The following is a 14,868-nucleotide window of genomic DNA, read 5'->3' on the forward strand; positions in this document are numbered from 1 at the left end:
TTACACCCAAACATGTTTCTTGCAATTGCCCTACCCTTCTTAATATAATTTTGAATATGAACAGTTGGCTGAAAGACAGTAATACAAACTGTGTATATTTCACTGAAAGCATTACAAATGTTGTAACCTTCACGTGGACCATTCCCTTTCTCCGTCCTATCCTAAATCCTTATCCTCATATTCCTTCCCAGTGCTATATAGTCGTAATGCTTAATGGGTTCTCCTGAAAATTAATACCTTCCCTACCTCTCCTGTGGCATTGTCAAGGATGCTCATGATTATCGTAGGAAGGATTTTTTTTACCCTCTTCTTAAAACTCCCATAGTTATTAGTTTTTTCTAGCTGAGGTGTTGTAATCACATGACGTCATATATCATTATCAAATTGTATTATTTTATATTATCATTTCGTGAGTCTTAGCTACTACGTAGCATAATCTTTATGCAGTAGCGTCTCTGATATGCAACACAGAGCTGGTCGTCCAGACCACACTGGAAAGCTAGATATAGCCTCAAGACCCTCGCAGAATAAGTCCAAATTAAACCTCTACTCTCCAGAGTTCAAAGGATTTAATTTGCGGAAACACACTTTTCTGTGCCACACACAATACACGCTCGTGTTCCACAACCATGGCACACGATGTTAATGCAACCCAACCTTACAGAGATAAGCAGCCGAGTGAAGATTGTCGACCGGAAAAAATAAGCAAAGCAATAGATCAAACATTTTAAAACTAAAATAATGATGGAAAATATCAACGAACGAACTTATCATGATAGCTTCTGCTCCTCCATGATGTTGAGCTTACACCTGTCACATACCTGAGATCTGGTGAGTTCTTGTTGTTTCTCCTATCGTCTGGATCACTCGAAGTCTATTAACCTGCCTGAGTAAGGTTAAATCTTCACGTGGTGGTGCTTCCCTGGGGTGGAGACAAGGAGAAAACAAACTTCACTACGTTGTTTACTGGGAAAAGGCAAGAGGAAAGAACCCTTCAAACCGCCTTATTCTGGGGGTGGATAAAAGGGGGGTAAACACTCTTCAAACCGTCCTATTCTTAGATGCAGACAAGGAGATCGAGGAAGGTATGATTGTTGTTCTAGACAGAGCATATCGCGCAATACATCACTTATGAATTAATATTTAAATTACCCCTGCCCTCTCTTTTCATCTTTAAACAGAGTCTAGCTCTACTTAACTCAATATAAATAGCCACGCAGAAATCAGATCATATTTGTGACGGATCCCACTTCGTCAGTTGTCGGCAGTGGTATGTAATAAATAATCCTCTTATTTACACTCATTGTATCTACTCTGGAAATTGTGCATGAACTTGCTTAGATATTTTTCCGATCCTACAGAAGCACTTTCATTCGTCCACGAGTTTCCAGGATTGAAACTCCAGAATGAAAGGGTAGGACATGAAACTCCAGTATCGAGGACTGGAGTTTCATGCCCTACCCCTTCATTCTGTTGTTTCAAACCTTGCTCTCTCATTCCGTTATCTCGAAAACGGCTTTCTTCTCCTCTTGTTTCAAATCTTGACTTCTTCTGTTGTTCCTGAACCTGGACTTATTTGTTTGCCTGGTCTGCTACGTCTTTTCCAGCGTTGTCAGATTGAAGTTTTGCCCAACTGTTTATAATTTGTTGGGCAGTTCTGGCCAGAAGGTGAACTTTGAACACCTTAGATCTGAAAATGACCTGTAAGGTCATAAACTCCTATAACAAGAGAGTAATAGAAAAAATGGAATGAACGGTGTCGGTGTCAGAAAATAGGATGTATATTGCACAAGACGATCGACATCTGAAGCCCGACTCTGCAAGTTCAAATATGTAAACACACACACATACTCTGTGTGTGTGTATGTGTATGTGTGTGTGTGTGTGTGGGGAGGGGGGGGGTTGAGGCAGACTCCATTACACAGTTTCAAATGTAGATTTGATAGAGCCCAACAGGCTCAAGAATCTGTACACCAGTTGATTGACAGTTGAAAGGGCGGCGAGACCAAAGAGCCTAAAGCTCAACTCCCGCAAGCACAACTAGGCGAGTACGCTATAAGAGGTGTAATATCATTAAATTGAGCATTTGGTCAAGGAAACTGGGCACAGTCCAAGGTACCAAGGTATATGGAAAACTCACCAGAAATCAGACAAGGCAAAATACCTGAACTGGGCATTACAACGAACCTATCTTCTGAAGCACACATCAACCGGATATCATTAATTGCATATGCAATGTTGAGCAGCTTAAAGACTTAGGGAATTTGTACAAATGAGTCGTTCAGGACTCTGTACACCATGTATGTTATACCAATTATAGTATATCCGGAGCCAGCGCGGAATCCTTATCTTGCTATACATAACACCAAGGTGAAGACACTTCAATGGTAAGCCAGCAGATTAGGTTCAGAGCTCAGAGATGAGTTACGAAAAATAAAATAAATTAAGGACTCCAATGATATAACATTGGAAGAGAGAAGAGACTACAGAAACATGATCACCACACATATATAGTGAGGGCAACAGATAGGGTAGAGCAAGGCCGACTATTTAACATGGGTGATATACGATGAAGGAAAGACAGAATGTAAATAATCGATTCAGTTACATAAATACTTGAACGAATTTGTTCTTTGAGATGTAAATAAATTAAATTAACTATTAGGTGAAGTGGTGGCGGTAGACTCCATACGCAGATTCAGAAGTAAATGTAACAATGTTCAATGGGCTTCAGAACTTGTCCACCAGTTGACTGAAGATTGATGGCGGGAGTCAACCATCGTAAGCACAACTAGGTTAGTACACCCAAAACACTAACTATTTTCTTCTCTGCTTTGGGAATTTTTTTTTTGTTCCTCGCACCTGTCGCGCTTAAGGAAATCTATCCATCTTCACTTGAGCAATCGTCGGAGTCATTATGTCCTCTGCTGGGTTTCCAAACACTTGCTTCCAGGTTGTGAGTTACAGACCTGGAACAGCGATCAGCGACTTTGGTCTTAATGGGCACCTTTAATAAGGTAGGAAATGTTGTGTTAGCGCTTCAGGTTCTGAGTGACGCAACTCTGCTTCGAAGGTCGGCAAGTAAAAAAAAAAAAAGGAAAGAGGGGGGAGAGGGTGTCGGGGATTGTTCGGAATGACATGTAAATACAAATTACCAGTTATCATTCAAGCTCACTTTTTCTCTCTACTTATCATTATAATTAAGAAGCACAAGACATAACCTGAATTACGTGCTTATAGAAAATAATAAGACCGAAGCGGTTATGTGGAAGCAACAGAGTTAACAAAAGTTAGCAACATTCAGTTAGCAACATTCAAGTCAAAGCAATGGCATCAAAACACATCAACGACCAGAACCTTGTTGATGTATATATGACTCTGTATATATGTATATATAACTCTGGGGTGTGGAGTTTTCAATTGCATATACGCCTAGGGACCATTCTGGCTTATTCGCATATATATAATATATATATTTAACCTGGACTATAGGAGCCTCGAACCGCAGGTCACAAAAGAACAACCTGCAGCTCTACCTACTGAGTCACCAGCACCCTCAAAAGAGAAGGATCTCAGCCATACCAGACTATTGTCTAACTGAAACTTTAGGCCTTCTCAGGGGTGCCACTTTGGCATGAAGGTGTTAAATGATCCACGTCCTAGTTATATAAATTGTGCACTGCCGCTCACAGCATGGGTATGTGTTCCACTAGTGCCCACGGGAGATGGGGATAGGATCCACCACCGTCCTGGGGATGGGGGTACATAATGAATGAGTAAAAATTATAAAAATTAATAAAAATGGAGGGTCGGCGTTATATTCCCGTTGGAGCAAGTGGTATCCCTGATATCCCTTGCCCTGATCTCCTTTCCAAGCGCTGTATAATCCATCCCAGCCTCCTAAAATGATAGCACCTATAGAAACTATTTTGTCGAGCATAGCGTAATGGACTGTTTTAGCCTGCAAGGTTGATGATTTGTATTTTTAATGTCGTAGAGGGCACGAGAAGTAAAATAAAAGAATATTCCTAGACCTAGTATAACACATGTGAACTATAATGGCTTATAGTTGGTTGTATAGGTTGGTTAATATAGTATAGGTTGCCCGAAACGCTGTGCGTATTAGTGGCTTTAGGTATTGTATGTACTAGCAGTATCTATTAATCCAACATTATGTTTGTAACTCTTCATCAATGTATGTACTTTTACCTGAATAAAAATTTGTATTTGAATAATAGGCCTCTGCAGACGATGAGTCACACTAACGTGGGTGAAGATATGATGACCAAACCACACATCAGAAGATGAAGAAACGACGACGTTTCAGTCCGTCCTGGACCACCTACGACTTGATAATGAACAGGACGGACCGAAACGTTTCTTCATCTTCTGACGTGTAGTTTGGTCATTGTAATATACCTCAAACTGTATGTATTAGGCTTATGATTGCCTAGACAGATTAGGTTAGGATTTTAGTTACTTTTCCATTTTCTTAAAATGCCATTTAAGCTAATTCAGTAATTTACCTGAGGGTGAACCTTAACGTTCAACACAGCTAGTATTACGTCAGGGGGTGAACCTTAACGTTCAACACAGCTAGTATTACGTTAGGGGATGAACCTTAACATAAAGACTTACGTTCCACCTGCTTATTAAGAAAATGATTGCTGCAGCTACATGAGAAAGTATTAGAAAAAAGGACAAATTGCTTAAACACTTTAAGATGAACCTGAGAACCCTAATAACTAACAAGAAACAGTCTATAAAGCAGTCTAATGTGTAATTTGGGGTAGATTGCATCCGCCTTCTCTCCGTCTTACCTCTCCCTTCCCTAGACATTCCTACCTCTACTCTTACCTTTACCCTCCAACAGCCTATCATCCTCTCTCTTCCACCCTTCTCCTCCCCCTAACCCCATGACTCTTCTCGCCACCCCCCCCCTCCCGCCTCCTTCCGACAAGTCACGTATCTTCAAAAGAATGTGTATCACAATCACTGACATTTCTCGTTTCGTTCCTCACCTCTGTTTGTTGAGCGCAAAACCTTGTGGAATTCCTTTCCAGTAAATCCGCGGAATTTACTTACATATTATATTTTATTATAATATAATATATATATATATATATATATATATATATATATATATATATATATATATATATATATATATATATATATATATATATATATATATGTGTGTGTGTGTGTGTGAGTGTTTGCAGATGTTATGTTCCCACACGCCTTCCATCAACAAAGCCTGGATATTAAAAAAAATAAGCGTTAGGTTAAGTTACTATATTCGCTCAGTTTAGTATTTCTCAGTGGGTACTCTGTGGCGTAGAAGCAAGCACACTGCTCTCAAGAGAAAGGACTCAAGTTCGATTCGTAGGCAGGGTTCGCCGTCTGGGGGACCCTTTCTGCACTCCGTTAACTCCTGTGCATCCAGCAGTAAATGAGGCTCTGGATGAACGACTGGCGTGTTCTGGACATATTATATGCAGGTATATTGACTCTAGTCAAATACTTTGTGTCACTTGTCCAGTTTTCCAACAAAACTACATCAAAACCAGAAAGTTTTCGAGTTATTTTATGGCCTGGTAGAGCAGAAAGAAGCATTAGCATTGCTGAACATATATACCAAGCAATTGATATTATCGGAAGGATAGATATTTAAATTACTTTTTACTATCACCATTAAATTCAATCTTACAACCCGAGACGAGAGAATTAACACGGGGAATATGAACTCAAGATACAAGATATTGAGAGAAGTTGATAAGGTGGCCAAAGCTAACTTCTCTAGATTGAGATATATCATGATTAGAGAACGTATGCAGAAGCTGGACATACAAATGTAACAAATGAATGCAAGAAATTACTAGTACTCTATTCAGGTGGTCAACAAGTGGAATGTACAGAAAGAAGTTGTGGAAGCCACCTCCATCAACACCTTTAAGACCTTATTCAATAAAGATGTCGAACGTCAGAATAGTTAAATTACAACGCTACAGGTATTACAAGACTAAGCGATCGAGCATGAAGATCTAGATCTCATTTGCCCTTAGTCACTGTTAGGTAAGCACCACCACCAACACAACCATAACCACCACCACCAAACACAACCATAACCACCACTACCAAGCAACACTACCACCACACCCCAACAACAACACAGTCGCACCACATACCACCCACAGCATCCACCGCACCACACACCACCACCACCACTACCACACCATTCACTCCCCCACACAACCACCATGAATACACTGCAACATATCAAAAGAACAATGACCCAGAGAGCAACATGGTGTTCCTGTAGTTAACTACACCTTTACACAGGAATGCATTACCCTGCACGTCCGTCCCTCTCATTGTAAACTGTTTTTGTACCATTGTTTACTTTTTGTTCTCGTCTGCTTATGATTTATTCTCGATTGATCCTGTGTGTTTTGCTGGAGACGGAGTGTTGACGCTTGTGATGGAGTGCATAAAAGTGTGATTAAGCTTATGAAGTAAACATCATTGAAGCGGCACGTGTACTGACCATCTCGTAAGATTCACAGCGCCTCTAAGTTCGACCCAACATTGCTAACCGAAGGCAAGACAGTGTTATGCGAGCGTCACATTGCCTCAGGATCTTATCTAAATCCAATTTCTGGACGCCTTTCTTTCAGTCACGCCACGTGATAACTAACCAACGTTCTACTGGGAAAAATGAACCCAAAAATTATATATTAAAGTCTTCTTGAATGTAAGTCTTCATCTAATTCTTCAGTTATAGATATGTATAATCTCTCTCATGTATTTTGTTATCAGCCAATGTCTGAATTTTGCCAAGAGATTTAATCTTCATCTTTTATTATACATCTACAGATTTAAAGGTATGTATTTATTTCACATTATGGCTGCATTGCATACGTTTTGCAAGAGATTTGATCTTTATTTAGGGTTTTATAATTGGTCTTATTGATTTAAATATAATGTTATGTAATCCCTTACTTCAATGTTAAATCAGTTATGACAGGTTGAAAATTCATGTTCTTGTTGTGAAGAAAGACAATAGACTTAATATTTTGCTGTGTTTGCCATAAAAATTTACGTATTTGTTAGAATTCTACGAATCATGCCGAGAGCGTTCCAATAAATTGGCCAAAATACAAATTAAATTACAGGTATCTGAAGGCCAGATAAATATATATATTTTCAAAGGCAAAAAATCAATAATGGCACGGTAATTCAAGAATGAACTATGTAGTATTTACGTTCAGCACGTTCCCGCGATTTGGCGCTGTCATAAAAAAAATACAACCGGTTATCCTGGCCAGAAACGTATGAACCCAAGCAACCCACCTAACCTATCTTCTTTCCGGTCAGGGCCTTTTGTGCACGCATGCCAGTTTCTGAAGAGGCGACAGTGCTGAATCTTTTCTCATATTTCACTTTGATATTTTTCATTTTGAAGTCACGTGTTCTGTGACATATTATGTATATAATTAACACACGCACAAATGCACTCATAAAAAACCGAAAGCAAAGAAAAAGTTTCAATACAGGACTTTGTACTTTCTTATAAGTGGTTAAGTGCGGTGTTGCCAAAAACCTATAAATTACGGGAGAGTTATTAAGGTCACCGCGAGCTTAGTGACCAACCAGCAAGGATTGTTTTATCTTAAATTCAGTTAAAGATGAAAAGTACGCTTTCGGCGTATCTACATCCAAAAATAGAGTACTAGTCTCATCGTCTGAATGACATAATAAAGCTGACAATTAATATTCAATATATCAAGAAGTGGGACACCATTATCATTGTCTGTAACACTAGTGAAAATGATTATATTTCTGTACGACACCTCGCACCGTGTCTTTGAGGACGGACACCTGTAATTTCCTTGATTGATGCGCACGGATTTAGCTAAGGTAGTCAAGCGGGAGTAAACACACACACACACACGCCTTGGAATTTACGTTGCTCATGTCAAAAGTGTTAGGATCTCCTCCTCTCTTTTTATGGTCTGGTAATTGCCTCTAGCCCGTCCTCATAAACGAAGGCTACATGCTCGTTAATCCAGGCGCCAAACCCCCTGCTTATGAATGAATGACACTGTACACACACGACTCACCACATGATGACGTTCGAACTCCTGTTTGAATAGTGCTTTGCTGACGACCTCTGCCAGAATCACACCTCTCTATATGCGTCCCCCACATGCTGCTAAACCAAAAATATGTGCCAACAGAGCTTCAACATCTAACCTAACCTAAGCCCAAACTATTATACCAATTCTAATACATAACAATATAAATCTATATGTAAGAGACACTGAATTTTCAATACATAAAATATTAAAATTGCTGAATTAGTCTTAGGGAGTCGGCCGCTGCATGGACGAGCGTAACCTGAGCACAGCTTCTGTTTCGTGTCTGAACATGGTAAAGTAGTGAATGTTCAGTAGGTGAAGGTGGGGAAGAGGACAGGAGGGAGGGAGGGAGCGAGGGAGCGAGGAGAGTTCATTGAATATTTGTTTTTACCTTTACGTTCCAATTAATTTATCTTCATCATGTATATTCTCTTATATACATATATATACATATTTAGATACACCAAGTGGTAATATCAGGTGATGCCCAGGAAGGAGATGAAAGGGTAGGGAAGGTGGGGAATAATAAGGAAGGTTGTGAAGGGAGTAAAGGGAAGAAGGGAAGCGACGGTGGGATTGGGAAAGCGAAATGAGAGAGGTGGGAGACTAGGTATGATTCGGGAAGGGAAGAGGGAGACCCCTAGTGTAGCCGTGTACCCCTTCTAGTACTGTATATGAAAGAAAATATAAATAAGATTTTGAGCCAGAATGGTACAACGATATTTCTCATGGGGAGAGAGCTTTGGCACCGTATCATGAGACACTGTTTGCGTTGATGTCAACTCTGACCTAGCCATGTAAGGCATGTACCCAACAGCAATTCCTGTTAAAAATTGAATTAGACTAGCCCCAAACGTCTGGCCTCCAACCTTGAACAAACATTTTCCTTGTTAGATATAGATATGCATATATCCCAAGTGTGCAGTGAATATAAGAAACATCTTTACTCCAACAAGACCTGAGTGAATTACTCAGATTAGGCAAGATTACATGCACATTTAAAAAAAAAATAATGTTATGATAATGAGGTGTGTTCACGAGAGCGTAACAGAGTATACTCAGCTCAGGGTAGATTCGTACTGAATACTTCTCGCCTTTAATACTCCAGAGAATTTCCTGTTGCAGCTCCAATGAAATTCCTAGCGAATTTTGAGTTGGTTCTTAAGAGTTCCCATGTCGACGACTCGGTTTTATTCACCATGTTAAAACTCAGATGTGCTGTCAGCAGGAAGCGTTTCCTCTGGTGTGTATGTGGTCGGGTAAACAATGATTCAGAAAGATTCTCTTTTAGTTACGTATCAGGGTAGCCACTTTGCCTCTTTCATTTCCAGATGACACCATTCATTAGTCCTTATTTTCACATATGTCCTAGTAAACAGATCACCCCACCACTTGGCCAGCTTACTGGTCGAATTGAAGCCCTTTGGAGCACCAAGCATATTCACTTCCTCCACGGCTTATTTTTACCTATAGCTATCAGACTCCACATATACAGCCGTCGTAGCAGCTGCTCACACTGCTAGCTGACATAGAAGTCATAGGAGTATGACTTTTGAATCGCAAGTCATAGGTGTATGACTTCTGAGTCAGCTAACTAGGCTGCAAGAAGCGGCCTAGCTTCTTGCAGGGGGTCGGCGCTCTATCCCGGATGGTCCAAGTGGATATTCACCATTCCTTCCCTCCAGTCCTATACCTGTTCCTTGTCCACATATCCCTCCAAGTGCTGTTTAAGCCTTCAGGCTTAGCGCTTTTCTCCTGAAGACGCGTTGGCTCCACGCTTGGACCAGGTTATAAGAAAGCTCCTACCCTCGGCGTCCTGTAAACTTTCTGGAATTTCGCTTTTCATATATACCTTAACAGTCAGCCACTGTACCAACATTGGACGACGTCGCTGCTTTAAATAACTGGTGGCTGGAAGATGGAGTTCATAAACAAAATCCCGTTTCTACAGCAACAAATAGGTAACTACAAATAGTTGAGTACACACACTCAACGTGGGTGACCATGCCGGCAAATTTCACCCTATTACATCGCACCGGCTTCCTGTACTATGTCGAAACAGCTTAAAACGTGTACCGATAATCGAGTTTCCTGCGTGTGTTGATGCGAAAATAAATAAAATACCGGCCGTATCTACGTTTCCTGTTTCCCCGGGTAATGAGTCCTTGACTGCATTCCTACCTTCAGGCCAGCCCTCACCTGTCAACAGAAAACGAAGCCACGTCGGCCAACGAAAAATGGGATCCTGGGGTGCATAGAAAACGTAGTTGCTGCTTCTTTTGCTGTTTTGGTTATTTTTATTATCTCTGTCGACATTATTATGATAATGAACATTATACTGTTATTCTTTATCATGATTATTTTTTTTTCCACCGCCCTTATGTCCGACTCATTCTTTTATTCCTGCCCCTTTGTTCTATTCCTCCACCTCCTCCTCCCCCTCCTTCTCCCCCCCTCCTCCTCCTCCAATCTACTATCGCTTCCTGTTCCATCTCCTCCTCCTCTTCCTCACTCCCCCACTCCTTTAGACACCACTTTACCACAAGGAAGAATAACTAACAATAAATCCTGACAGAGGTCGCTGCGAGCAGATGCTATCAGCAGGGACGAATTCCGATTCCTTACAAAATGAATTTATATACTACACCAACACCACCGTTTTAAAAGACCAGGTGTGGAGTGTTCCGCTGTGCACCACCACACTCCTGCAGTCATCCACAGCACCACCACACTCCAGCAGTCATCCACAGCACCACCATACTCCAGCAGTCATCCACAGCACCACCACACTCCAGCAGTCATCCACAGCACCACCATACTCCAGCAGTCATCCACAGCACCACCACACTCCTGCAGTCATCCACAGCACCACCATACTCCAGCAGTCATCCACAGCACCACCACACTCCTGCAGTCATCCACAGCACCACCACACTCCAGCAGTCATCCACAGCACCACCACACTCCACCAGTCATCCACAGCACCACCACACTCCTGCAGTCATCCACAGCACCACCACACTCCAGCAGTCATCCACAGCACCACCACCACACTCCAGCAGTCATCCACAGCATCACCACCACACTCCAGCAGTCATCCACAGCACCACCACACTCCTGCAGTCATCCAAAGCACCACCATACTCCTGCAGTCATCCACAGCACCACCACCACACTCCTGCAGTCATCCACAGCACCACCACCACACTCCAGCAGTCATCCACACCACCACCACACTCCTGCAGTCATCCACAGCACCACCACCACACTCCAGCAGTCATCCACAGCACCACCACACTCCAGCAGTCATCCACAGCACCACCACACTCCAGCAGTCATCCACAGCACCACCACACTCCAGCAGTCATCCACAGCACCACCCACCACACTCCAGCAGTCATCCACAGCACCACCACCACACTCCAGCAGTCATCCACAGCACCACCACACTCCAGCAGTCATCCACAGCACCACCACACTCCAGCAGTCATCCACAGCACCACCACCACACTCCAGCAGTCATCCACAGCACCACCACACTCCAGCAGTCATCCACAGCACCACCACCACACTCCAGCAGTCATCCACAGCATCACCACACTCTTAGAGTCAATAATTTCCCATATCTTTGATTCTCGTCATTCTCCCGTTTTCTTGCTTCTTTTGTTCACTTTGAATCAATAACATTCTCTTTTTTTTAATCAACTTCACTTGCTGTCTCATCATTTCACCAAGCAATTCATCTCATTTTTCTATCAGTTTGTGCAACTTTGCGCTTTGGTTTGTGTTTTCTTAACCAATTATTGTATGTTCGCATCCCACATAACACGAACGTTTCTTCACAGTCTTCTTCAAGATCACTATCTACATCTAATGCAGATTATAAGTCACATAACGTGGCTGAAAATAAGATGTCAAACCCACAAATCTGAAAATAGAGGAATTGATGACATTTCGGTCACTCGTGGACCATTTTCAACTGTAATCAGTTCAAGTGTCATCACACAGTGATGACAGAACTGATTACACGGAAATATCCCCAACCATTTCTGTCCCGCTAGGGAATCGAACCCGGGATCCCCAATTGTAAGTCTAGAACGAAGCCAACTGTACTATGATACCAGATTGATCAGACCACACACTAGAAGGTGAAGGGAAGACGACGTTTCGGTCCGTCCTGGACCATTCTCAAGTCGATTGTGGTCCAGGACGGACCGAAACATCATCGTCCCTTCACCTTCTAGTGTGTGGTCTGGTCAAACTACTTCAGCCACGTCATTGTGACTCATCGCCTGCATGATATCAGATAATAATACTAATCACTGCTTGTACTATGATACAATAATAATACTCATTATAATGCTACTATTACTACTAATAATAAGACACCCAACACTCACATCTGGAAAGCATTATGGCACAGACAATACAATACTTAGTTTTTAGTATGCATAAATTGTAGCATTTTAAAGTACTTCTTGAGTAGTTACCAATAAACAAAGTATTTCCGGTTGCTTCTAACAGTTATGACGAGTTATGTCGCAATATCCAAGAGCACGGCAGGATTTGACCTGTAATCTTACACTCTTGTGAATCCCATGATTAAAACAGCAAATAAAACAACTAGTAATACTTGAAACTGCCTCATAATATGGAGTTAAAATGAACAACAGTAATATGAAACGATATTTGTCAGGAAAAAATATATATATATCTTGGATTGTGGTTCAGACCATTATTACTATAAGGGAAATGAGATGGCGGTGTAGCCCCCACATTTAGAATATTGGGAACCATGAAGAGCATGCACTTAACAGAAAAGCAGTAATATTAGCAGTTATTGTTAAACAATGTACATAGTCTCTTGTTTTTATTGCTTGCAAATGCGTAAATAATTATGCGCTTGTGCTTTATTGCTCATTATCTAGGAACTTGATGTGAGTCCTAAGGTAATGTGTGTTTAACGTACAACAGATCTCACCTCATCTTACTTTACCTCACTTTAACACATTTTACTTCACAACTCTCAATCAATCTTACCTCTCCTCACCTAAATTAATCTTTCCTCACCTCATTTTTTTCACTTCACCACAAATCCACCGCCTGTTGCCTACTTCTTGCACAAACCTAACCGCAACTCTCATGGTGAAACACTTCAACATTGAACATCATGAACTTTGGAGAAGCCATTCACTTGAACCTATGTTCAACCTTACAGTGACAACGAAGAAAGTACGATATTTTAAGAATGATCTTCAAGAGTTTTGTGATAAAACACTGTTCCTGACACCACATATATTTCAATTATATTATTATATAAAATATAAGCAAATTTAATTACACTTAACCTTAATCGATCAACATTCAGCGAGGTTTTTAAGCCCAATGACTAGGATCCTTGCAAGAAGTCGAGGAACTCCTTCGAAAACTTAATGCTTAAAGTACGTGGGATGTATGGAGTCAGCAGGGTGTTGGTTGGCTTAGCTAGCCTGAACGCTTAGAGTAAAGGTTAGATGCATTTCCTGGATGTAATAGTCTGGGAAAGTAAAGGCGGCTTCCACACTTCAACCTATAATAAGTAAACCTTCCATACTTCAACTTATACTAAGGGAACTTTCCACACTTCAACGTATACTAAGGAAACCTTCCACACTTTAACCTTAATTAAGGGAACCTTCCACACATCAACATATACTAAGGAAACCTTCCACACTTTAACTTTAATTAAGGGAACCTTCCACACTTCAGTCTCTACTAAGGTAACCTTCCCCACTTCAACCTACACTAAAGGAACCTTGTACACTTCAATCTATACTTAGGGAACCTTCCACACTTCAATCTGTACTAAGAGAACCTTCGTCACTTCAACCTATACAAAAGTTACAGCATGGTCGAACTGGGGGGAGCGGGGGGGGGGGAGGGTCAAATTCAAGAGGGAACAGCCTGCCATAGTCACATATTAAACACCTACGACGATTTATGACACTGACCAAAAATATTCCATGCTTGACTAAATATTTTGAAAGCAAAACTTTCAAAAAAAATATTTTTCCTATAGAAATATTATGCACTGATCTCGGGACAATGAACAGAATTTCTCTGTTCATCATACTTTGGCCGTAGTAGCATAAAACTCGTAACTTAAACACAGCCTCACTCCTCCTCCTGTCACCTGGACACGCAGGCCGACTAATCCCTATCCCAAAGCTTCAAAGCCAATGTGGCACTACTTTATCCTTTGAATATTTCATTAATTATAAAGACATATTGACACTTGCTTTTATAGTGTTATTAGAAATATTTTTGGAGAGGGAGAGATGTAAAGAGCGAGAGAGAAAGAGGCAGAGAATAAGGGGCAGAGAGAGATGGGGAGACAGAGACGCAGACCTAGGTATAATAATCTCTCTCTCTCTCTCTCTCTCTCTCTCTCTCTCTCTCTCTCTCTCTCTCTCTCTCTCTCTCTCTCTCTCTCTCTCTCTCTCTCTCTCTCTGTACAAGGCGCGAGGACAGATGCTTAGGGCTTTATTAAACTTTGCAGGGTGACCATTTGGTGTTAAAGGAACTGACATTGGCGGATCCCCTACTGTTGTCCCTGTAAGGAAAGTCGGTCCAATGATGACACCCATGAAGCTGGTGTAGATAAAATGCTGGACGCCAATTTAAGTGTTGTGGGGCTCCCAACACCTAAATGGCGATATCTTTAAGAGTTGACCCGGGCACCGCTGAG

At 41.3% G+C, this 14,868-nt stretch overlaps 1 protein-coding gene across 1 annotated transcript in view; it reads right to left on the reverse strand.

Moving 5' to 3' along the window:
- LOC123761330 (uncharacterized) overlaps positions 1-14,868 on the reverse strand; it is a 143,473-nt gene that overhangs the window by 90,630 nt on the left and 37,975 nt on the right. The window contains exon 2 of the transcript XR_011224329.1: positions 822-922. The gene's annotated coding sequence lies outside the window, so the exon portion shown is untranslated. The remainder of the gene's footprint in view (positions 1-821; positions 923-14,868) is intronic.

The sequence above is a fragment of the Procambarus clarkii genome, chromosome 7 (assembly GCF_040958095.1).
Source record: "Procambarus clarkii isolate CNS0578487 chromosome 7, FALCON_Pclarkii_2.0, whole genome shotgun sequence".
NCBI classification, from domain to species: domain Eukaryota; kingdom Metazoa; phylum Arthropoda; class Malacostraca; order Decapoda; family Cambaridae; genus Procambarus; species Procambarus clarkii.